The sequence below is a fragment of the Triturus cristatus genome, chromosome 11 (genome assembly GCF_964204655.1).
Source record: "Triturus cristatus chromosome 11, aTriCri1.1, whole genome shotgun sequence".
NCBI classification, from domain to species: Eukaryota; Metazoa; Chordata; class Amphibia; order Caudata; family Salamandridae; genus Triturus; species Triturus cristatus.
The window spans coordinates 768,457,394-768,484,266 of NC_140594.1; positions in this window are offsets into that span (position 1 = coordinate 768,457,394).

The window sequence follows — 26,873 nt, forward strand, 5'->3', positions numbered from 1 at the left end:
AATTGATACCAGTTTAAAAGGAAAAGAAAAACAAAAGAGGAACAAATTATGGTATGGCAAGAAGTGGAACACTAAACAACATAACTTTAGAGTAGGAGAATGGGAGAGAATTAAAAAACCAGGTTTGTTGAGTAAGTGTATGAGTACATTTTCTAGACCTATTAAGATCACTAAGATCTTTAGAAACTCTCTTATAACTCAAGATGGTAAGTTGTAGAACATCAGACGGGTTTCTAAGTGTCCTGAAAGTTATAGAACCAAGATCATATCACCAAGTGCTAATGATGATGATTTGGATGAAGATTTGATAGTTCCAAATACTTCTCATAATGTTCAAATGAGTTGTTCTGATACCACATATGTTAAATGGTAGCGGCAGTTTCAGTCGATAACCTTTCAAGTATTTGCCCGGCGGTAATCGCCTCTCATACCACTCGATAATTTACCAATGAAAGAGGCAGGCGCCGGAGACTGGAAGGCAGGAAACAAAGTTTTATTCTGTCGGAGCAGAACACATCAGATCAGACAGCAAGGTATCGTCACGAGGTGCTCTAACTGCATCTCTGAGACCTGGTCTCTTATACACTGGTTTATTGCTTTATTACACATAGTACATTCTTGAGGTTCCCTTGATGTATGGGAGAATATCCCCTGAAGCCCCGGTTCAGATCCGATCCCACACATAGATACAGTAGAAGTTCCCGCCCCACCCACAGTAGGAGATGGCTATTGCGCAGCAGGGTATTCCGCCAATTCCTGGGGGTGTGTGTGACCGGTCGGGTCTCAGGGAGTAGGGGCTTTGATCTACTGTAATCCCTTTGATGTGGGGTGTTTCCCTTACAGTAGGGGCAATAAACTGCATCCGCAGGGCTAGGTGATGGCCTGGGACCAGTTCAGACAATGGGGCGCAGAGGAAGGGGGGTTATCAAAAGGAGGGGCATGACCATGTATGGGTCGTCGGTCGGAAGTGGTTCCGTAGCAGGGTCGCGCAGAAGGAGAGGGTTTATGGCCTGTGTGAGAGAGCGGGGGTGGCCAGCGCGGGGGGGATGCTCGCAGCGCCAAGGGGAACGCGCTGGCGATTGACAATGAGCGGGGAGAGAGTGGGGTGCCTAAAATGGTGGCCGTGCATTCGCTGTGCGTGGCGCTGGGGAGAGGCAAGATGGCGCAGATAATGTTCAGTTTGCAAGCTAAATTTCCACAGCCCTCCCTTTTAACATATCTCGTCAGCTTGCCTGGCCAATATTCACCTTTGTTAGCCTTTCAGTTATGGTATCGTCAATGTTCGTCATACATTTCTTAAAGATACAGAGTCGTTAGGGCAGGCAGGAGTAATCTGACACATTTGTACATTGTCTCATACAGTTTGATAAAGTAGGCGAGGAGGAAGTACATTCAAAATTACATTAGCTGTGCCGCATGTCAGGCCCAGGTGAGCTTGTTCGAGTATGAATAGGATATTGTCCCAGTGTATAGTCGGAAGTGATTGATGCAGCATCATGAAAACTCAATAGGGAGATAGTTAATAAAAAGGTGGTTGGGAGAGGGTTTTTAACTTAACATAGGTTCTTCTTGCCAGTGTCCTATTATAAAGAGCCATCACTGGTAAGCTCTTGTTGTTGTTCTTCTTTCGTTGGCACTGTTGAGCACCGGCGGTGGAGCTAAGGTCCAGCTCAAATCTGATTTCTCACGTGGCAGGGTGTGACCACTCACTGTTCTCTGATCACAGTCCTGTTCCTTAACACAGTTCACCATAGGTACTTTGAGACAGGGTACCTGCCTTTTGTTCTTCGGTAGTAGGTCAAAGTCATAATCCAAATGAAAGAGGAAGAGAGAAGGGGGGTGGCGTGCTTCGGGATGTCGAGGGAAGAGGGGTGGCGTGGGATCGGATCAAAAATGCGGACCAAGGAGAGCAGAATCTTTCAGTACTGGGCCCATCAATCGGGCCCGACGGGTTGAGACTTCAGGCATGCTGGTCAGTGAGCAGGGGCCTTGATGTAGCCCCTCGCGCTTAACATTCTGATAATGGTGTCTCGTCTCACGCCCTTTTTGCTTCGTAGCTTCCCCCTTGGTCGATGTCATAGATGCTTTATGGTCCGCAGCCAGGCTGTGCGTCACGTCCGACCCCTCTCTTCCGATGGCTGCAGGTTATCTTTGAATGGGTTATAAGAAACGAAAGTCTTAGAGATTTTGGCAGGGAAGACATTTACATACTTCATCCTCTCTCCCAACCACCGAGTAGTTGCGGAAATGCTCTTATCTGTTACTGTATGATTGGTGTCTATTAACTCTGATGTTAATGTGCGTGTTACTAATCTATTAATTATTGCTGTGGTGCAGGGTTCTGTGGGTGTCCCTGTCCATCGTCTGGCCTTCTAGGTGTCGATTTCTGCGCCCTATAATCGTTGCAGGAAGCCTGACATCTGTCAACTTTCTGGTTTATTAAAAAATTCGAACCGGCTTCTCCGGTGGAGGCTCATTCACCTCAACATAAGGTTTGGTAATACACATCTTCCTCCGAGGACCACTAAGTTTATGAAAAAGTAAGTGCGAGGTGCTACTGTCATGCGTTCACGAGTATCCCTTTCGGGGAGGAACATAAGCTAAGCACTATTTCTGTTGGGGACAATAGGTAACCCTGTATCAGTTTAGGCGATGGATTATTAGAAAATAGGGCCATCAGCCGTTTCGTTCGAAATACTCTGAGACGGCTAGTATAGGGCTGGGGTTATTTTTGGGAGAGCAGGGTGCTTTAGACATTCTATTTCGGGCTAATTGGTCAGGGGTAATTCTGGGTGGTGGAGATGGTGTCCCTTAAAAACAAAAACCACTGATATATAGTCCCCGTGTTGAGGGTCAGATTGGGGGACATCAGTCGTCTTACCTGTCCTTTCTTTCTCAGCCGATTAGGCTCAACATTTGCAAAAAGGAGAGGTAGTAACGTGGTAAAGTATGGTCGTTTTGTTTCTGTCAATTTGTTCGAACACCACCGTGTTCAGGCCAATTATACACTTACCGAAAAGGTATGTGTCGTTAACTTATTCAAGAAGAAAGAGGGCAAGAAAAAGCCTTTTTGTGAGGGAGGGGGAGAGAGAGAGAGAGAGAGAGAGAGAGAGAGAGAGAGAGAGAGAGAGAGAGAGAGAGAGAGAGAGAGACGTGTGCATCAAGTAGGCTATTTGGCATACATACGACACAAAACGAGAGAGAGAGACATGGGTAAGATAATAGGCCACTTGGTGCACACACAACATGGAGGAGCATGGGTTTGTTCCATGTAAGAAAACACAAGCGGGGAAAAGACATAAATTCGGTGATCACGTGAACACAAATGCCGGATAGGGTGTGATAGTACATGCATCAAGACGGAGACTTAAGACGGAGACTCAGGGCTGCGTTGAGCATGGGGACTTCTCCTTTCCTATCCTCTATTCCTATGCATGCTGCGTACCTTTAGTATTTTGTAGTTTATCTTAGGGGGTGTCTGACCCTTATTTCTCCTCCCTTTGATCGGTGGACGAGCACTTCAATCATACAGTGACGCTCTCTTCAAGTGACCCAAGCATAAAATGCATACACATTCATGCCGTATAATCGTAGCACACATGCACAATCATATCATACAGTTTTTCATGTTCCCAATGGTGGTCTGTATTTTACGCACTATCTCACAACGTTTGTCTATGCTTTCCCTGATATTGAACTCGGTGCGGTCCATGTCCACTCCATTCTTCAGTCGGAACTTCGTCGTGACCTATAGAGGGGAAAAAGAGGGGAGGGGAGGTGCAGTATTCAAAATACCCTAGCGCGCGCAGACACGAAAAAGTTCTACCTACCATGTACCAGGCTAGCCGCAGGAGTGGGTAATACCACAGACCTATTATTCTTTTTGTTTGAGGCAAAGATGTTCTAGTTTATTCATCTCCTAAATTCGGGTTCCCTGGTCGTACATGCATTTCTCAATCGGTCGTGTATTATGGTGCAAGATACCATACCTTGCGTTCGGCATATACCTTAAGTTATAATTGATCACCGATGTGACAACTCTTGGAAAGGGACAGGTGTGATGGGTACAAATTCCGTTTAAACAAAAAGATTTTTAGGCAAATTGAGTCTGTATTATCTGTATGCTTTCGCTTAGGAGTAACAATCATTTATTCAAAAGAAAAACCTTCAACAACCTAGATGAGTTGTCATGACACTGATTCCGTAAATCCTTTTTAAGAAGCCCTTTATTTAAGACGATGTCAGTATACAAATACAGGCCTACAACCGCTTATAGGCCGGCCATGGCGTGAGAGGCGTCGAGCAACATGAGCAGCACTATATTAGCATAAAATCGGTCCCCCCCCCCCCATCATGTGTGAAAGCATCGCATATATATATATATATCTTTTTAACACAAATATCACGCGACTGGAACGCCACAAGGAGTTGTAGGCCACTCCTACATCGGCGCCATCTTGGGGCGGGGTCGGGCCAGTGTACAGTCTAAGTCTTTCCATGAATTAGCTGTTGGACCAGAATTCCTTTCGATAGTTCGAGAACTTTCGTTAGCGTCAACTTTGCGTCAGCATGGCGTCACTGCGACCTCGTAGCAATGCCGTGGTTCGTTTTCGGGGCGGGGCAGCAGGCGGGCTCTTCCGCCGACGCTTTGAACCAATCTTTCTCACTGCACCAAGCGGAGGCAAGGTGGCTGCCGCCCGGGGCAAAGAGCAATGGCGGCGGTTTGTCCTTACCGGAAGTCCGCGGGAGTCGAGTGTCAAATGACTCCAGCCGGTTCTGCAAAAGCTGAGGGGAGCATTTTGTCAAGGGTGGGGCCTACGCCCAAGCAGACAAGCTTTCGAGTCCAGAATTGTCTCACGGTGGGCCAGGCCTGGAACCGGAGGGGTCCGCCACCGGAGTCCAAGGGCAGCAGTAGCAGCAGCTCTTCGGTACGGCCATCGGAGAGGAGCCAACAGCAACGACAGCAGCAGTTCAGATGGTATTGCCACCGGGGTGGGTCCCTGATTACTTGGCTGCGGGGGCCCACTCCTCGCGTCAGGTGCTAGTGGCGGTTCTGGTGAACCCGTGCTTGGGTGATTGTCCAGCGGTCGAGTGCAGGGGCGCCAGCTCAGCCGAACGGCGAATGAAGTGGCAGGGCGCAACTCAGCTGGCTGACGTGTGAAAGATGCGGTTGGGGTGCCCTCATCTGCTGGCGAGCCTCCACCTGGGGAGGTGGGGGAGGCCCGTCCGCATCGCCTCCCCCCGCCAGGGCGTCAGCCCTTAAAAGAAGAGGAGAATGGGAAGGTCCGCACAGCGTGCCAGGGTGCAATTCAGCAGACCGATGAAAAAGATGGTTGGGGTGCCTGGTGAGCCTCCACCTGGGGAGGTGGGGGAGGCCCGTCCGCGTCGCCTCCCCCCGCCAGGGCATCAGCCATTATTGAAAAAAGAAGAAAGAAGACGGGAAGGTCCGTACAGCGTGGCGGACTCCGCCTTGGTGTTGCCAGAACTTCGGCGCTTCGTTTAGCCTCCGGCCTATTCGCACAGTCGCCCGCCACTGATGTCAAGGGATTTTTGCATGGCTTTTATAGCCCAAAGTCAACTAAAAGGACCGCCCAAAAACAGGCCAATGTTGCAACTTCGAGGAAGGAGAGGCGAGGACGGTGTCACGTGGACGTGAATGCTTTGGGATGCAGGTCGCAGCAGACTGTCATGTAAATAGTTGTTTAAAACATGTTTTAACCTGTTCATCTTGTCGGAATGTTGTTATACTTATAAGTTATTAAAAAAATGTTTGACCATACTATTTTGTTGAAGCGTTGTACGTATCAGTGATCTAGTCAGTGTATTTGAAAAAAATGGCGTTTGTTCGATTGCACGTGATCCTAATCAAGTTTGGTGACGTTGATGGTGGGTATCAACAAACTTCCGGTTGTGTCTATTGGGGTCCCTACTTTTGTTCAGTTCCAGAAGAACCGGGCACTGGGATTTCCAATGTCCGAACCCTTTGCAGAATGCACATTGGTTCCCATCTAAGTCTCTCCGTCCGTTGTAGGGTGTAGGGGTATGGTCTCTAGGGGGTAGCTTTCTAGGGGCGGTTGGTTGGTAATTCTCTTTCGGGGGTTCCCTTCCTATGGTCACCCCTTGCAACTGTGCTATCATTACCCTCTCCTTTAGTTATTTTTCTTCTTCTCTGACGCCCTATCGTTCTCGTTCTTCTGGTTTTCGTAGTATTGGGCCATCTGGAGAATTGCTGCGGGTTTGGAGGCTGCCCAACTACTCTCGCTGGTCTGTAGCTTCTGGGAAACTTCTTGTGACAGACCCTTTACATAATTCTGGACAAAGAGGTGGTGTCCGGTTGCGGTGGTCATGTCTTGGCCACTGTAATCGGAAAACACAGTCTCGAATCGGGAGAAGTATTCAGACACATCCTCCTGGGGTTTCTGGCGGCAAGCCGTCACTATCCACCAGTCTACCTTTCTTTCTGGGATTAGAGTCTTCAGTTTTTGTACAATCTTGTCTGGGAGCTCTAAGATGGCTTTCGGGGGTTTCTGTCCTGGTTCTCGCTGTTTATCTATGGTATCGAGTTGTACCCAGGTATATCCGAACGGCTCAGCGTGGTCAACTTTCCGGATTTGTTTCCACACATCAGCCGGCAGGCATAGCCCAAAGAACAAGTCGATATCTGCTAACGTCATTATCGTTGAGCCTAAGGCTGTACCCAATTCTGTGTAGAAGGCAGTCGGGTTCTTTCTCAAGTCGGGTAGAGTCTTTCTAAAAGTCAAAATATCTTGCCGGTCCCACGGTTGATAGACCCAGTTATATACAACCCTTCCCTTCGCATCTTGGTGGTTGATGTCGTCGTGTGTTCCCTGACCCCGTGGGGGGACCCAGTAGGGGGCAGCTTCTTTAATGGGCATCATGGCATCAGCCCTTCCTCCCTGGGGTTTAGTTGCTATGGGGGTTTCTGTTTTGGTGGTCTGTCCATGTTATTTAAGGTGTCGGTAGACCTCGAGTGTACGAGTGAAGAGGTTCGTTACATCGCCCTCTCTTTCTTCCCCAATGTCTACCTTCCTATATAGGGCCGCTAAGCCCTCGGGACCTTTATCGTGGTATCTGTCCTCATATGCATTCAGGGCGTGATAACAGAGCCGTACGACGAAGTGTCGTCTGCGGCTGTCGGCATACGAGTTATACACGTCTGTTATATACTCCTCACTTTCTTTTCGCTCCACCAGCGTCCCTACTATCTTATCAATTCCTGCTCGTTCATCCTTAGTTAATCGATTCATTCTGGTGGAATCTTTCTTTCTCATCTCATGGTCATCTAGCGTTATAGCCGACGTTGGGTTCGGCACAAGAGGCTCAGCCGGCACGGAGGCCGTGAGGGCCGAGGCCCCTGTACTGCTTTCGCTCGTGTTCGGGGGTTGTGGGTGTTGCACTACTGATTGGGAGGGTGCATACGGAGGGGGCATGTAAATGATCGGGGGACCTAACAGTAATTCGTCATTCGTTCGCTGCTTGGAGGACAACTCAGGGTAGAGCAAAGAAGGGGTCCTAACAGCGTACTGGCCTGAGGTTTCGGGCTCCTGTCTTAGTTTAGTTTCCCTTCTCTCCTTTATGTCTTCTTCTAACCTTCTAGCGGCAAGGTGAGCTGCCTTTCGTAATTCCTTTTCTGCTTTTACTTCTTCCCTCTTTTTCCGTTGCGTTGCTTCTTTGCGCCACATGCCGATACTGTCAAGCATAGTAGGCGTCGTCTTATTGCTACGCAGAGCTATTTCTAGCGCTTCTATCTTATGGTCGTCGAAGGATCCCATCAGTGGCCACTGACTCTCGGGGTCCTTCTTGGTATATTTATGCCACAGTTTGCTATAAGCTACGGCGACTAGTCCATATTTAGTGAACATGTCCTTATTAGGGGTGCCTTCCAGTGGAGCCGGATGGTTCACCTCTAATAAGCGGTCCGGGCAGAACCAACTACCAATCAGTGGGGAGAAGATAGGCATGACGGGTTTCAACGGGGACAAAAGTCAGCACTACCTATCTTTTCACTGCTTGCAAAGACTAGACAGAATATCTCTATTCTTCGTTATTTGTAAGCAGAGAATACCTCCAAAGAACCAATATCGAACAACTAGTGTTCGGACAATCAATCAATCAATCAATGGGGAGATAAAGATAGGCACGACGGGTTTCAACGGGGACAAAAGTCTGCGTTACCTACCCTTCACTATTTGCAAAGACTAGACAGAATATTCCTATTCTACGTTATTTGCAAACAGAGAATATCTCAAAAAGCACTATTCTTCAAAACAATCAATGTTCGGACAATCAATCAATGGGGAGATAAAGATAGGCACGACGGGTTTCAACGGGGACAAAAGTCTGCATTACCTACCCTTCACTATCTGCAAAGGGAGAGAGAGAGAGTATTTCTACTCCTCCCCGTTTGTAGACAGCGAATATCTCAAAGAGAACAATCAATGAGCAATACCAGTATTTCCAAAGCTTCAAACAATCAATCAATTATTTCGCAGTTTGTCGTGTATCACGACCTTACCCGGACCGCGTGGACAGTTTCTCGTCTTCCGCCTCCAGCGCCCGATCGTCCTCTACTCTCCGTATTTGCCGCGGCACTCCTGATGGTTCCCAGTCAGGACCGTAGATCACTCGAGAGAGGTCTGCTCGGAACCAGTGAAGTTCGGATGATCGGCTGCCAGACGAGGGTCTATTGGGCAGGAGCTCTCCCGATCGTTGCAGTCGTTCACTCTGTCGTCGGGACCTCTCCCACTGGATCCACGTGTCGCTGATGGGCCCCACGTTGGGCGCCAATTGTTAAATGGTAGCGGCAGTTTCAGTCGATAACCTTTCAAGTATTTGCCCGGCGGTAATCGCCTCTCATACCACTCGATAATTTACCAATGAAAGAGGCAGGCGCCGGAGACTGGAAGGCAGGAAACAAAGTTTTATTCTGTCGGAGCAGAACACATCAGATCAGACAGCAAGGTATCGTCACGAGGTGCTCTAACTGCATCTCTGAGACCTGGTCTCTTATACACTGGTTTATTGCTTTATTACACATAGTACATTCTTGAGGTTCCCTTGATGTATGGGAGAATATCCCCTGAAGCCCCGGTTCAGATCCGATCCCACACATAGATACAGTAGAAGTTCCCGCCCCACCCACAGTAGGAGATGGCTATTGCGCAGCAGGGTATTCCGCCAATTCCTGGGGGTGTGTGTGACTGGTCGGGTCTCAGGGAGTAGGGGCTTTGATCTACTGTAATCCCTTTGATGTGGGGTGTTTCCCTTACAGTAGGGGCAATAAACTGCATCCGCAGGGCTAGGTGATGGCCTGGGACCAGTTCAGACAATGGGGCGCAGAGGAAGGGGGGTTATCAAAAGGAGGGGCATGACCATGTATGGGTCGTCGGTCGGAAGTGGTTCCGTAGCAGGGTCGCGCAGAAGGAGAGGGTTTATGGCCTGTGTGAGAGAGCGGGGTGGCCAGCGCGCGGGGGATGCTCGCAGCGCCAAGGGGAACGCGCTGGCGATTGACAATGAGCGGGGAGAGAGTGGGGTGCCTAAAATGGTGGCCGTGCATTCGCTGTGCGTGGCGCTGGGGAGAGGCAGATAATGTTCAGTTTGCAAGCTAAATTTCCACACATATGTACATAATGATTCTGTGGCCAATAGGGTCAAGGACTCTACACGTTCAAGATTTGTACCTGCAACACTTTTAGATTATGTTACATAGTACTTGGTATTACGTTCGTTTTTTTTTTGTTTGTGTTGTTTATTCTTCTCTTTTATTTTCATTTTATATAAGGGAGGTATGTTATATTTGCAATATACACATTGCATTCACTTGTTATTATTTCTTCTTCGTTCTGGTTCCAGTAGAACACTGTTTTAGAATGTTAGTCTCCAAGCAATCAGTTGCACTGTGTTGCTCTGGAGGACTGATCTTGTAGTTGCTGTGCTGCGGTGTTTCTACATTAAATTACTTTATCTTAATTTGATTTATTGGAATTCTTATACAACTATTGTTCAAATTTCTACTTTTTGGACAAGCCGGCAATATTCCAAAAGAGGCTGCCATAGACAGTTATATTATTATTGCTACAAGGCACTTCCCCAATACTTGGGAGGGCAGCTATCTCACAGTTGTTCTGAGGTTTCATAGCCATATTAAATGGTGCCAAAGGTTGAGCCTGCTCACCAAGTAAAATATCATTAGGCACAATCAGGGCTAACTCTTGTGACTCAAGGGAGGTAGAACTACCTACATATGGCACAGCAATCGATGTTAATTTTCCAAGCCACCACCACTACCTTCAAATGGTCTATATTTTAGTTCATGCCTAGTGTGTCTAACACAACCAGTCACCAGATGGTGTAGTCAGTCCACATAATAAAGAGGGTAAAAACTATTAGAGGTTGGGATAACGAAGTTATAAATGGCATTGCCAGATGAAGGTGGTGGTCTATGTCCTGTGGCTACATATGGCTTATAAAAGTACCCTAAGGGTACTGCTTCAATAGGACCACTGGCATTGTTGTACCAAAAAAGCCTATCCAAAAGACAATGAGCTAATGCCCTGTTTTTAAAGTTTACAACAATACAGTCAACTGGTTCCATTTTGGATTGTGTGCCCACCCACGAAACCCATTCAACATTATTTTTATGATAAAATAATTCTTTGCTTTTTGGCCAATCCGACGCTTTCATTAGCCAATGTACAGTTTTATTCATTAACTGCATCAGGTCTTCCTCCTTATTAGGTATCAGAGATGGCACATTCTTAAGAACAATAACCAATGGAGTGGCTTCATGTGGAAGATGGAGTATTATTTCATGACTTTCCCTTGATGTAACATGATGGTTGCCAGCAGGATTAAGCACTCCAGCCTCTTGTGGCCCATAAGGAGTAATTAGCTGGCCATTGGCTGAAACAGAGGCATTGTTTTTATGAGGCTGGGAGGAACGAGTTGGAATGTTAGTGTCAATGACGGGGCAATCTCCTAAGGACGAGACGAAAGAAGGTGCTGCACTAGTAGGGAAACGTGGATGCAGGGATCAGGATTTGGTACAGTATTTTTCCCAGGAGTTAGGCCAGATAGGCTTGAGCCAATCAAAATTTTCAGTGACAGGTCGATACTATTCTGAATACTTAAAAACGGATCAAGGAGAGACTTAATTATTACTTCGAGAGAACTAATAAATTGTGTGTGCGATAATGGGTCCCCTTTGAATCCATGTTCTTTCAAACTTGCGTCAGTTTCCACGTCTAGAACCCTAATGCTCTTTCTTGCAGGAGGTGCCAATACTTTTTTGCGAGTTACTGACGGCAGGGCCTCTTTCTTTGACTTACTGCATGCCTTTGCCTTTTAGGCGGGGTGGGCGTAAGCTTGCTTGTTAACACTGGTATTAGTTTTATTTCATGGGCTTCCAGAGCATTCAATGTCATAGCACCTGTAACTGTGTCAGACGTCCTCAGCTGTTCTCTGTCTGATGGCCTCTCCAGCTCCGGCAGCTCCAACATCGTATCCTAATCTGACGACACCCAGCTCATCCTCTCCCTCACCAAAGACCCCACCACTGCCAAACTCAACTTCCAGAAAGGAATGCAAGACATTGCAGTCAGGATGACCAACAGCTGCCTGAAGCTCAATGCCGAGAAGACAGAAGTCCTCGTCCTCTGTACCACCCCTTCTGCATGGGAGAGCACCTGGTGGCCGACCGCCCTCGGAAGCCCACCTACCCTCTCAGACCACACCAAGAACCTCTGCATCATACTCAACTCATCACTCACCATGAACTGACAGGTCAACGCCGTCACCTCCAGTTGCTTCAACACCCTCCGCATCCTCTGCAAGACCTTCAAGTGGATCCCCCCTGAGTCAAGGAAGACAGTCACCCCCGCACTCATCACCAGCAGACTGGACTATGGAAATGCACTCTACGCCGGCATCAACAAGTCCCTACTCTGGTAAGTCCAGACAATACAGAACACCGCTGCCAGACTCGTCCTCGGCATCCCCCGACATGAACACATCAGCCAACACCACTGGCCCCCCGTGGAGAAAAGAGTCACTTTCAAAATCCTCACTCACGCCTACAAATGCCTACACAACAACAGACTCAAATACCTCAAAGACAGAATTAACTTCCACGTGCCCAAAAGAAACCTTCAATCTTCCAACCTCGCACTGGCCAAAATCCCACGCATCCACAGAGCCAGAGCAGGCATAAGATCCTTCTCTCACATTGCATCCAAGACCTGGAACAAGCTACCAGTAGACATCAGACGTGCCCCCTCCCTGAACACCTTCAGGAAGACCCTCAAGACCTGGTTCTTTGGCTAAACAGATCTGCGCCCACCCCCTCAGCGCCTTGAGACCCTCACAGGTGAGTAGCGCGCACACAATTCCCTAATTGCTGATTGTGTAACGCCTATTTTGTGGCCCCCAGTCTCTCCTCCACAGACTCAATCTCACTAGTAATAGCCCCCATAGCGGTAGTCCAAAAACTAGTGATAGTTGAAGTTACCGCGCGATCCTTGGTGGCGGTCATTTTATTTTTACATTTCCCCATCCAGTTACCTTTACTTGCACGTTGTCCACCTGAACAACAAGCTGCGGCAACCAACCAAGAGACCTGGCCCAGCCCAGCCTTGGCTGGCCACGGACGGGCTCAGACTGGCCCTCCCTTGTCCCAGGCTTCGCGCAGGCACGGCCCGAGTGCGTCCCGCGTTGCTTGAGCCCGAGGCCGCTTTTATGAGCCGCCAGGCGCAAAGGATCCATGCTAGCGCCTCCTGGCGCTAGGGACACTGGATGTTGTGGTCCCGGTGAGCAAAGTGACAGTGCGCGGTAAAGTGCAGGTGCTGCTGTCCGTAGGGGCTCCTGCACTGCGGGAGCCCAAGGCTGCTTTTATGTGCCGCCTGGCACAGAGTATCCGCGCTGGTGCATCCTGACACTAGGGATGCTGCATGTTGTGGTCCTGGTGAGCAAAGTGATGGTGTGCGGTAAAATGCAGGACCTGTTGTCCGTAGGGGCTCCCGCAGTGCGGGAGCCCGAGGCCGCTGTCATGCGCCGCTTGGCACAGATAATCCGCGTTGGTGCCTCCTGGCACTAGGGACGCTGGATGTTGTGGTCCCAGTGAGCATAGTGACAGTGCATGGTAAAGTGCAGGTGCTGCTGTCCGTAGGGGCTCCCGCACTGCGGGAGCCCGAGGCCGCTGCCATGCGCCGCTTGGCGCAGATAATCAGCGTTGGTGCCTCCTGGTACTAGGGACGCTGGATGTTGTGGTCCCAGTGAGCATAGTGACAGTGCGTGGTAAAGTGCAGGTGCTGCTGTCCATAGGGGCTCCCGCACTGCGGGAGCCCGAGGCTGCTTTTATGTGCCTCCTAGCGCAGAAGATCCGCATTGGCACCTCCTGGTGCTAGGGATGCTGGATGTTGTGGTCCCGGTGAGCAAAGTGACAGTATGCGGTAAAGTGCAGGTGCTGCTGTCCGTAGGGGCTCCCACACTGCGGGAGCCCGAGGCCGCTGTCATGCACCGCCTGGCGCAGAGGATCCGCGTTAGTGCCTCCTGGCGGTAGGGACGCTGGATGTTGTGGTCCCAGTGACCATTTTGACTGTGCGTGGTAAAGTGCAGGTGCTGCTGTCTGTAGGGGCTCCCTCACTGTGGGAGCCCGAGGCCACTTTTATGCACCACCTGGTGCAGAGGATCCGCGTTGGCACCCCCTGGCGCTAGGGACGCTGGATGTTGTGGTCCTGGTGAGCAAGGTGACGGTGCGTGGTAAAGTGCAGGTGCTGCTGTCCGCAGGGGCTCCCTTCCTTTTATTAACATTAACAGTCATTAAATGTTCTGTATTCTAAGACAATAGACAGTGACGCTAGTGCTATAGGCTTATTGGTGTTTGGTCTAAAACCATCAAGTCGTCTGCATATGTTAATAATCCAAGGTAAAAACTTTTCATTTTAGAAGGAAATTTATTTTCTAATCAATTATGAGGTCAAGTCCACAAGATACAGATTAAAAACAGTGCAGAGGGGAAAACAGATCCTGTTTTTTAATCCATCATTGTTGTTTATTTTCCTTCTATATGGCATGTTCCACTGGTGCCACTGGAACCACGCTAAACATGGCTGATGAGTCTTTATAATATCAAAAACGACCCGGGTTGCTTGTGTTCCAGTTCAGTGAGGTCCTGGACTAGCAGTTCGGGCTGGACTGTTCCCATTGAAGCAGGGTCACGACTGATTTGCATATGGCTGGGTCCAATCTGCGGTTGCATGGTGGGTGGAAAACAATAGATTAGGATACGTCCAGAGCAATTGCCAATGGCTGAGATTAATATAAGCATTCTATCCCTCTCCTTGATGCTCTACATGTGACTGATATGCCCTGATGTGGGTCCCATGCTCACTGTACCACTGGAACCAAACTATACTTTGCTGATGAGTTCTAATTGTGAAGGAAACAGTCTTGAGTTGCTTGTGGCCGGGTTTAGAGAGGACCAGGCCTGGCAGTCTGGGAATGGAAAAGGGTCAGGACAGATTTGCAGATGGCTGGGTCCAAACTGAGGTGGCATGTTCGGTGAAATATGATAGATTGGGATGCTGCAAGAGCAATTGCCAGTGGCTGAGATTAATTCAAAAATTCCATCCATCACCTTGTTTTTCATGCCCAAATTGGGATAGGAATTCACAAATGCTTGTCACGTGGTCAGTATGTCGCTGGAACAAGCTATGCCTGACTGATGATCACTAAAAAGAATGCAAGGGTGAAATCGGTCATTGGTGTTTGTGTTCCGGTTGAGGTAGGACCTGGACTGGCTGTTTGGGTTGGTCTGTTTCCATTAGAGCAGGTTCAACACTGAATTGCATATGGCTGGGCCCAAATTGAGTTGGAAAAGTGGGTTAAAGAATGATGGATTAGGATCTGGTCCTATTGACTGTTAGTGGCTAAAATTAATTCGAAGATTCTAATCATCACCTTGTTTTTGATGCCCTCTAGTAGGAAACTCTTTAATGCATGTGTCTGAATCTATTGCCCGCAAAAGTTGTAATAGGCAATCTTCCATGCCATTGTGTCTTCTTCCACAAAATAAGTCCTTTTATTTTATCAAAGCTACCAACCATGCCTATGTGCCCAACCGCATTGCTTTTGCTACGACATGGAGCAAAATTCTAATATTATGGATAGCCTCTGAAATATTACTGTAATTGTGTTATAAAACGCACAGTTTTTCGAAGTTTTCTTGGTGAAGTTGAACCCCGACATGGTGAGGGTCAGGTTTACTGTCCAGACAATTAAGCTAATGGATTATTTCTTGAGTGTCACTCCCGAGGATATGAGGTTTTAAACAATTTAGATATAATTATGCTCCAAAGTTCCCTATTTGGTCCTATTTTAACACTTTTTTCTGAGTGGGAGATATATAATGAACCACCCTGGAGAATGTATTGCTTACGTGCTGTGTACAGTTCCGATAGACTTCTTACTCACCGCCAGTGTCAGTCCGTATTCACAACTGTCCTTTATGTCACAATGCTTTAAATGGGCCGGTACCGTCCGGTACTGAGTACCGGCACTTTTTTTTTTTGAAAAGGAGAGTACCTGCACTTCTCGAGGGAAACATAATACTTTTAATTGGAGAGTACCATGTTTCCATTTCCATTTCAAGCAGACATGCCAAACCTCCCGATTCAGGCGGTAGACTACCGATGTCAAGGCTAGTCTCCCGCCTCCCGATTCCTGCAAGCAAAAAACCAGATTCCTCGGGGTTTCAGCTGACAGGGCTTGGTATTGTGTAATGTGCTAATTCTTCCAGCAATAGTCAGAGTGGCGATGCAGGGGCTCTAGAAGGGTTGAAAAACTAACAAATCCTTATTAACATGCAAATGGTCTTTTAAAGACCTGTGAAGTACTCGGGGGCGGCTGTGTGTGTGCCGGGGAAGCTGTTTCAGCCCGGGCTGCCACACACGAAGGGGGTGTTTGGTGTATGCACTGCCAGCAACCTGCCAGGCCAGTGCACAACTCTTGCATCACCCTCTTTCTGCCTGCCATTGCGCTCCATGCTTCTGAAAAGTAAGAAAAAAACGTGCATTTGCGTTTCAAATGTCCGATCCTGCAGCAGCACACCTCCAAAGCCCATACATGACAGTACCTGATTCAAGACCCCATTCTCCCACTTTGCTCTTCTGAAATGTTGGCATGGCATGTATGCTTTCAAGCACTGGTCACCTCCGGTTTTGAAGGTTCAACAACTGCGACCAAGTATGGTGCCCCTGCCAAGGCTGCCCGGGGGGCCGCGCAGCGGACCCTCAATAGGGCGGCCGCCTTAGTGCCACAGGAAGGCACTGGAGTCGTCCTTCTAGTTTCCCTGGGCCAGTATCCAGGGAAGACTTCCAGCCGACCCCACTTCCGGGGAGGAGGGGGGGGGGGGGGACAGGGGTGCTTATGCTGTCCTCCGCCCAACGTGCAGCCTCTTGGTCCCTGCCGTCTCGCCTTGGGTCGCTCGACGCCTCGCTGCATCTTTGCCTCTCGCCTCTCACTTTGTTTTTACTGAGTTCGGGTGAGTGATCGCAGAGCCCCTCCCCGCCTATGCACTTTAACGTTAGTGCAGCATGGCTAGGCGGCCGGGGGGGTTTGCGGGCGGCTGCCTTGGGGATGGAGCGGGGGGGTGGGGTGGGGAAGCGAGCGTGTGTGCGAACGGGCCTTCCCTGGGGGCCTCCCATATACGCGGTGCCCGCTCTCCCGGCGGCGAGAGGTGGCTTATTAGTTACAGCGCGCCTTCCTTCGGGACGAGCCCGCGCTCTATTTCGACCGTTGCCCGCTCTCTACGTATGTGGAGTCTTTTTAAGTATCCCAACAGTAGGGATGCCGGGCGCAGGGAAGGTCCGCATTGCTGTGGCTGCGGGGAGGCGCTTTCCTCAGTCTCCCTGGTCGATAGGCATCCCGGGGGGAAGGTGCAACGTACGGCAGTGGGGGGTGTTGAGCGTCCGGTCTGAGCAGCGCTCCGAGGCCCTAAATGCTGGCTTTGGGGCAGGAATCCAGGGTTCGAGCCTCGAGGTCGCATCCGTCTCGGTAATTCTGGGGCAAATCACCTAATAACCCCGTTACCGACTTAGGTTATGTCAATGCGGCGCTCACGCACAGCGCTCCTATCCTCCGGTCGAGCTCGCGTTATATAACGCCACGTTGCCCGCCCCCGCCGACTGTAGAGTCTTTCAAGTTTCTTTAGAGTAGCGATTATGGGTGCCGAGATGTCCGCTTTGCCGGGGGCTGCGGGGCGGCGCTTACCTCGGTCTCCCTTGGTCGCTAGGCATCCCGGGCTCCCCCCGCAATGCACGGCAGTGGGGGTGTGGAGCGCCTGGTTGGCGCGGTGCTCCGAGGTGCAATCTGTTGGCTTTGGTGCAGGTAACCGGGGACCGAGCCTCGAGGTGGCGTACGCATCCAACGTTTTTGGGGCAAATCACCTTATATCCCCGTGACTAAATATTTAAGGTAAATGCGGGGCCCACGTAGAGGCTCCATCCTTCGAGTCGGGTTCGCACCATATGACGCCACGTTGCCCGCTCCCTGCGACGGCCAGTCCTGCAGGCTAACAGGTAGAACGGGAACATCTGCCAGGTGGCTGCTTTTAATACAAGCACCTCTATTAGATGGCCGGCCAGCGCTCCGGTGCAACAAATATTTTAACTGGCTGCTCTTCTTAGACGCGCAGCGTCGCGTGGGGAATGCCCTTTCTCTACAATGCTGACTGAAGTTGCTGCACTGTCAGTTCCCTGAGAGGTCCCGTCCATTACAAAAAACGAAGCTCTGCAAACAAATTCTGCTTTGTTTCCCTCAAATACTTGAAACCTGTTTCTGGAGAGCACAGAAACATGCCAGCTATTTTCCAGTAACTTCTTCGGCAGAGGCACGCAATCAACTCTTCGAGCTGAAGTACACTTTGAGGAGATGGCCTCTGACTTGATTTTCAGTGAAACGATTTATATTCAGTATTGGCTCTACATTTTATTTTGTTTTAATAATACATTCTTATTAAAAAAAAAAAAACTTTAAGTGCTTATGCAGCGAACTTTTACCAAAGCTCGCCCCTGATCTCTAGAAGCTGGACACTTGTCGAGTTTGCGCTGCTGACTTCGGTGCTGGAACCGGGGTTCGAGCCTCGGGGTCGCGTTCTATCCGATCAATTTGACCGACCCCCTTACGCTCCTGTGCCTGTATGTGTAATGTAATAACGGTGCTCATGAATGCGCTCCATTCTTTCGGGTCTGGTGTGCGCTGCCAAAGTTGGTGCGGGAACCAGGGTTCGAACCTGGGGTTGCGTTCATATCTGAGGATTTGGTCTATACTTAACCAGCCTGTGCTTGAAGGTGTATGGTTAAACCTCTTGTCCAGGTACCAGGGAGTTGCCAGTCTCAGGACCAAGGGGAAGCGAGAGCACTCCGGCCAGTGCTGCCGTCTCTGGCTCGAGGCTCGGCACCAGCTCTCAAACCTGTAGTCTGGGCATATCCCGCAGCCTCCCCGTGGCCACCATATTGACCGGGTCCTGTGGTATGGATCTGGTCCGCACGTAATGCGCTCCATCAACTGCAGGGCGTGTCTGCTCCATTTTCAGCTGTAATCAACACCTTTGTAAGAGCAGAGGCGGCTGATTGTTAGTCATTGGAGGCCTGCTACTGTGGGGGGCCGGTAGGTACACTCAGCCCCCAGCCTTGGGAGGTTGATGTACTGAGTGCCAGTGAGTTGGGTAGCAAGAACCACCTGTACCAGCGCAGGGTTACCTGGGGGGCACGCCGCTCTTTAGGTAGGTTGACCGTTGGCTCCCAGCCTCTTAGCCCGGAGGGTACACCCAGCCTTTCTTCCACCTGCTGGTCGAAATCGGAGTACCACCGAGCTGGGTACCTCTATCCAGCGGTATGCAGCACCAGTCTACCTACAGGTGCACTGCGAAGTCCCCTTGGCGGCTGAGTGTTACTGTGCAGGCGGTCACTTCTACTAGGAGTATCATTACCCCTGGCCGGACCTAGCGTTACCGTAGCACAGTTAAGGGGGCACCGCGCTATTTAGGGTAACCAGTGTGCAGTTTCACATCAGCTGTCAACACTATCGCGCTAGGCCAATGTAAAATGTTCTCCGTCGCAGGCTTATTCTTACAATAGGGAGGTGGTTGGCTGGGGCGTTCCGGCACTGTACGTGCTTGTGGACAACTCGTGTCCTTTGTTTCTCGCCTAGGTGGCACAGCGCACTCTCTAGCGCCTGTAGTCCTTTCTAGCATCACCGCCTTGCAATTCTGCACTGGGTAAGGTATCAAAACCTTTTCAAGACCAAGGGGATAGTGAGGTTCAGTGAAAACTGAACCCATGTTTCTGAGCTAATGGTACCGTGACGATCCTGGTATTAGCGAATTGCAAATAATGAGTCTAATATAAAGCGAGCGTTTTCGCAACGCTGCACTGAAGGATTCGTCATGTATTGCTGATTCTTGTGTTCGAACCTACGGGTTCCATTTCGTGCACAACGTCCATTTTGTATCATTGCCCTCACATAGTCAGTGAATGGGCGATGTCCGAACAATGACCCTGATTAGGTAACCTCGAGGGCACGTAGTCCCTAGTGCGCGTTCTGCCAAATTCTGCATGACTTGGCGAAAGCTGACCCTGTCGCCTGAGGCGGACCCTGCCGTACTGGTTTTCTGTCCTGTCCTGCCTGAGCAAGACTACTGACCCTGACACAATAGACCACGCTTCTTTTATTAGCCTACGAATATGTCTTATCTGACTCTTCTATTTTCTGCATCTGTTCCTGCATTTCCCTTTAGCCTTTTATGATGAGGAGGTGACCAATTTTATTATGGGGCGGTCCGGCCTTTCAATAGAGGGATGTCAGAAACATGTGATTGAAGGCCGGACACCTGGAGATGGGAATGTGATATTGTGAGATCTTATTGTCTGGAATACAGAAACGGGAATTATTATAAGTCTGCAGGAATGTTTGCCCGAAGCAGAATATTCAGTATTTAAGGAGCCACCTGCTTTGTACAAATCGAGCAGTCTCCTTAGAATCTATCTCGTATGATACTTCTGTGACTTCTGTTCCTGACTGCAGTCATTAAAGACGATCTTTTGACGCCAGAGGAAGAGTCCCGTGTCTCTGTTTGCTAAGTACGCCAAAACAGGTGAACCCCGAAGGTTTCGGGTGTTGTCCCCTGGCTCCGCTGGGTCTTAGAAATTGCCCAGTCCTTCAGTTGGTGCCCTAGCGTGGTGCGACATCGAGCGGTTCCGGTCCTAGCCTGAAGATTGTGAGGAGCTTCGTGTGAAATTTCCGAGGGAGGTGCACCCCACTTCATCGATCCATGTATGTCGCATAAGTGGTCCGAAGGTCTTTCCCCGCGAAGGTTCCCGCTTCCAGACGGCTGCAAAGGACTGGCGCCCTGACTGTCGACCTGTTTTGGAGCCTGGCGTAGTCCTTAGTACGGCGAGACGATAGACGGGTCTTCCTGGTGACGTCATTGATCTTTCAGTTAAGTATAAGTGGGTCGCTCCCAGTCCTTAGGTTTAATTCGAGTTCTTTGGTCCTTAGTTTTGGTTTGCATGGTTCCATTGCATTTGGTTTAGTTTGGTCCTTAGGATTATTTGGTAGCTGCAGTTCCCAAAAACCGAGGGTCTCGTACATTTACGAGTGTATCGGTAGAGATAGCCCCTTGAAGTTTGAAACTCGGTTAGTGAGCGAAAAATGCCTAACCGTAGTCTTAGTTTCTTGTCTTGTCTTGGATTTTGCAACAAGGATTCCCGATTGGAGGACTCTTGTCCGATACCTCCGGTTGGAACTCCGTCTTATGAGCTCTATTCGAAGCATGGTGTGGGCCCTATCACGTATAACAAGGTATGGGTCCGCTATACGAGGAAAGATGGTGTTCTCAGATGGCCACTACATGGTAGTTTTGAAACTGCAATTTTGGATAATTTGGAGGCGAAGTTATTTAAGAAGAAAGCCCGGCCGGCGATCTTTGACTCCTTTCGTCTATGGCGCAAAGAAGCCAAGCAGAAAGAAATCAAACAGGCTAAAAAGGATAAACGAGACAAAGGTGTCTCGATCATGCAAGCTGCTAGGCAGTTTAAGGAAGATGAAGAAGAGAAAGCGACCGAGATTTTCACTAGACAACATAGCATGGCAATTGATAAGTGCTACCCTGTTTTGCCATCATGTCCCGATAAGCCGAAAGAGGACCCCGAAAAGGATCCTCTGATGTCTTATTTATTGAAGTCGCCACCTCCTTATGTACAAAGTGCTACAGCCCTTTTGGTTCCCCCTGCTGTACAACCGGCTGCTGGTCAGCCCGTGGTAGTTCCTCCCCCACCACCTGTTCCTCAGCAGGGTTATGTTCCTCCGGCACCCCCTCTTCCTGGGTTGCCTTTTTCGTCCTTAACTGCTGCACCTCACCTTACTACGCCTGTCACTCCTGTTTCTGTTACCCCTTTTGCTCCTTTGCTTTCGCTGAATGCTGTCTCTCCTGCTCTTATGTCTACTTCACCTTCCGCTCGTCGGCGAGTAACCGACACCGTCCCTAGTTTTCTGACTCCTCTTTTCGGGCCGCTAATTGCGCCCGTCGTTTCTGATTCTATGCAGAGACGTAGCCAGCTCCCTGAGTCTGGGGAACGAGCATTATTAGATTCGATGGCTCATAGGTGGATTTTGAAACCCGATAGGTATAGTTGTCGTATAGTTTACGATACATTTTCTCAGTGGAATGAACCAACTCAGAGATATGTGTTTGAGGAGATGTGTAAGTTGTTGCGAGACGAATGGGACAACGACAAATTAGACTCAGCCCCTGCTGAAATGCTCGAACTCCAGAGTCAATTTGCGAAAGGTATGATTGTGGGCTCTGATGCTAGACATGCGTTAGAACGGCTTCTTGCCTATAGGTCTGTATTACCGTCTAGAGTTTTGTTTGCGAATGATTCCTCGTCAACGAAGACGTTAGGACAGTATCCTATGAGAGAGGTTCCGCCAGTATGGCGTGATGCAGTACAGGCTGATGCAGGGAGAGGTATTGCGGCCGCTCCGGCACATTTTCAGAGAGTTTGGATACATGTCCCATGGAAAAGGTCTGAAGTATTAGCATTCAAACAGACTTTGCCAGACCCACGTAAGAATCCCGCTGGTTACTATAAGGAATTGTCCCAGACAGTGGACGCCTGTATTATGAACATTGCAGATATTGAGATGTTGTTTGGCAATGTAGTGCCACAACCGATATGGGCAACAATCCGCCATGAGGATCATCCGAACGAGTTAGGTGGTACCTGGACTGCTATTTTAGCTGCGGATGCTCTCCAAGTAGGAGGTACAAAGCCTGAACCCCTAGTAGCGGAGTTACCAAATAGGATAGTTAATCTAATGAAGACGCTGATACCAGCGTTGAGAGTAAACTGGGATAAATTGTCGGCTTGTAAGCAGAAGAAGGATGAAAGTGTGTCCGACTTTTTCACGCGATTTGAGGAGACTTTTGTGGACCACAGCGGTCAAGATATGAGTTCAGAGGGAGGCCAGAGACTATTTGTTGATAAGTTCGTGTTTAACTTGCTGCCTGACTTGTGCAACAAATTGAAAGACTCAGAAAGTGCTTGGGCTGTCTCTTCGACGGCTCAGATTCTAGCCACAGCCCAATATTACGAGAACAGAGATAAGGAAGAAAAAGAACGTGTAGAGAGGAAAACGAAGGACCTGAAGACTAAGGTGTTGTTGCAGCAGGCGTATCCGCCTCGCTCGAATCAGAACGATTCGCAGCAACGTACGCAATTTCAGCAACAGACACCGTTTCCGAAAGTACAACTGAGACCGGAGTATCTCGCTTCCAGACCCTTGTTAGGATTGAATCAATGTGCATACTGCAAGGAAGAGGGTCATTATAAGAACGAGTGCCCTGCTTTGCGACAGCGTATGAATGGTGTGCCAGTTCAGAGAGGTCGTGGTTTTCAACAAGTCTCTAGAGGTAGAGGACGGGTGTCACGTCTTCTCAGAATGAGCGTTCTCTTCCGTCACAAAGTTCTCTTAATTGTTTTGACCAATCGAAGGTGCAATCTGATAGATCTCCGCAGTACCATGTAGATGATTACTATGTCGAGGGCGAGAGTACTGCGTATAATGATTGCTAGGATAGCCATGGACAAAGAGAGGGAGTAGTGTCAGTTCCAGTTGATCAGAGTGGGCCTTACGTTTCAGTAGCTTTATCAAGTGTGGTTGAGCCTTTTCTGTTGGATACTGGTGCGGCAAAAAGTTCAATCATACATTCTAAACTCCCTGGCGCACCCTTGTCTGGCTTAACTAATGTCTCAGTAGGATTCTCTGGTGCCCCTGTTCGTAATCCAGTCTCTAGTCCTTTGTCCCTTTCAATTGGACCATGTAAGTTAGAAGCACCGTTGATTTTGACTACTGGTTGTGGTGAGAACTTGCTGGGTTTGGACGTGTTGAAACGATTGTATGCGACATTGCATTGTTCTCCATCGGGAGTACAACTTACATTGGGCAGGAAAGTGATCTCTCCTATGTATGTGGCGACAGATAGGCTTCCACAGGAATTGCATTCGCTCCCCGAATCTCTTTGGGCTACGGGTCGTAATGATGTGGGTCTTCTGGAAATTCCCCCATATGTTGTTCAGCTCAGACCGAATGTTAGGTTACCGCAGTATCGAATTTCGAGCGATGGTGAACGAGCACTCTTAGCGATCATCCATGATTTGATCCTGAAGGGTGTGATCGAAGAAACACGAGGTAACGTGTGTAATAGTCCTGTTTTGTCGATTTTGAAACGTACCGATTCTTCCCAACCTCCTGTGTATCATTTCGTAATTGATCTTAGAGAAGTGAACAAGATTGTGGTTCCGCAGTTTCCTGTGGTTCCCGATATCACAGCTTTATTGACATTGATTCCTGCTTCAGCTACCTGGTTTTCGGTGATTGACTTGAAGAATGCCTTCTTTAGCATCCCGATAGCAGAAGAGAGTAGGGACATTTTTGGTTTCTCCTTGGGTGATCGTAGCTTCAGATTCAAGCGCGCACCTCAAGGTTATTGTGAAAGTCCTTCGATATATAGTCAGGCTCTGAAAAGCCAGCTTGATACCTTTGTATTGCCTGTCGGGGCTGCTTTGATCCAGTACGTAGATGATCTTTTAGTGGCTGCTGATGACAAAACAACTTGCAAAGCAGCTACGATTTCTTTGCTACAGCATTTGTCCGATTTACATCACAAGGTGTCACCTTCTAAGCTGCAATATTGTTGCCAAGAGGTAACCTACTTAGGTCATCTCTTGTCAAAGGAGGGAAGAAGGTTGACCCCAGAACGAATTAGAGCAATTGCTCAAATGACTGTGCCAAACACTCAAAGAGAAGTACGTGCCTTTTTGGGTATCACATCATACTGCAGACAATGGATCCCAAATTTTTCGTTGTTAGCAAAGCCTTTGTTAGCTCTCACGTGCAAAGATGTTTCGAATCCTCTGCCATGGTCTGATGACTGCCAGAAGAGTTTTTCTGAGCTACGCGATGCTTTGTGTTCAGCTCCTGTGTTGGGTACCCCCGACTACAATAAACCATTTACACTATACGTTCATGAACGAGAGGGTTGCGCGTTGAGCGTGTTGACGCAACAATTTGGTGATAAACAGCGTCCGTGTGCGTATTTTTCTTCAACCTTAGATCCAGTAGCAAGAGCATTGCCGAGTTCTCTTAGAGCGACAGCGGCAGCTGCTGTGTCTATTCGACAGTCTGCTGGTCTGGTCATGAATAATATGTTAGTGGTAATGGTTCCACATGCAGTAGATACTTTATTGAACAGAACGAAAACTCAACATCTCACGAGTGCTAGGTTGTCAGGCTATGAGCTGACACTCTTGGCATGTCATATTCAGATTAAGAGATGTAGTGTGTTGAATCCAGCCACATTGTTGCCGACTACTGTAGAGTCGAGTGATTCAGAACCACATGATTGTTGTCTGCGAACTGAAGAAGAAACGAAGGGTCGGATCGATTTGAAAGATACCCCGTTGTCAGATCCGGATGGTACTTTGTATGTGGATGGTTCGTGCTTTAAGTTGTCGAATGGTGATGTGACTGCCGCGTATGCTGTGACGACATTGAGTACGATTGTTGAGACTGCGAGAGTAAGTCAGAATTCTGCACAAGCTGCAGAGTTAATTGCGCTGACGAGAGCGTGCGTTTTGGCCGAGGGAAAGAGAGTGAACGTGTTTACCGATAGTCAGTATCCGTTTGGTGTTGCACATAGTTTTGGACGATTATGAAGAGAGAGAGGATTTTTGACGTCCCTCGGGACAAAAATACAGCATGGACAATTGGTGAATGAGCTTCTGGAATCACTTACTTTGCCACAGCAAGTTGCGATTGTGAAGTGTAGTGCTCATCGGAAGGTCACGGATGATGCTGGTCGTGGTAATGCATTTGCAGATGAGATTGCGAAAAAGACGGCAAAGAACATGACGAGTCGAATGTATGTTGCAAGTTCTGCAAGATGGGTTACGGATGCTGGAATGTGTGAAGACACGATTGAGAGTGTGAAGTCAATTCAGAATGAGGCTACTGAGAGTGAGAAGAATGTGTGGAAAGACAGTACGGGTAAATTGGATTCGACTGGTTGTTGGATCGATCTGTCTGAACATCAAAGATGGATGTTACCTGATGCGTATGTGCTTGCAGTAGTTACAATGGCACATGGAATGGCACACATTAGTGCGAAAGGAATTTGCAAGTTGTTGGCCCCGGTATGGAAGAATGATGGAATTTCTAAGTGTGCGGAGAGGGTGGTTAAGACTTGCATGGTGTGCCTGATGCAAACTCCTGGCAAGGGAACTCCAACTCCAGCTGGTCATTTTGCTCTCTCGACTTGTCCCTTTGAGATTATCCAATTAGACTTCATTCATATGGAAAGGTGTAACAACCTTAAGTATGTCCTTGTTGTAGTTTGTGCATTTTCACGATGGATTGAAGCCTACCCCTTGAAGGATAATACAGCCCTGTCCACAGCCAAAGTCCTTCTCAAAGAGTTTTTCCCTAGGTTCGGCATGCCACGGATTGTATGGTCGGATAATGGAAGTGAGTTTGTGGGAAAGGTTATGAAGAGCGTGTGTGTGGGTTTGGGGATTAGACAGAAGTTCCATAGTGCAAATCACCCACAGTCCGCAGGTCTTGTTGAGGGTTATAACGGGACTCTGAAATTGAAGTTAGCCAAGATCCAAACGACTACTGGATTGTCATGGCCAGATGCATTGCCTTTGGCTCTTCTATCCACTAGGGCGACTGTTCACTCTCGAATAGGGCTTAGCCCGTATGAAATTGTGTTTGGTCGTCCTGAGAACGTTTGGGGAGTCCCTAGACCTAAGGAATTCACCCAGCTCGAATATCCCATGTTGATCGATTACCTTTATGACTTGACTGCTAAACTAAGTGCCATTCATCAACAGGTTTTTGAGGCTCTGCCAAAACCAACAGAAGGACCAGGACACAAGTTACAGCCTGGCGATTTCGTGGTCGTAAAGAACTTTGGGAAATCAAGAAACTTGGAGCCAAGATATATCGGACCGTTCCAGGTCCTGTTGTCAACACGAACTGCTGTTCGATTGGCTGGAAGAAAGCATTGGGTACACGCTGCCCATACGAAACGTGTACCGCTTCCTTTACCGTATGACAAATGGATTAAACAGGGAATTGGCAATTCTGAGACAGAGTGTGTTCCTAGGCTTGTCCCTTTCAGCGATGCACAATTTAAAGGTCTTGAGTCTGCTAAACTGAAGAACACTGCTGCTTCACCTGGAACTGTGCCTTTGCCCCTGGATTCGAACATTACTCCGTTCAAACATTCACCT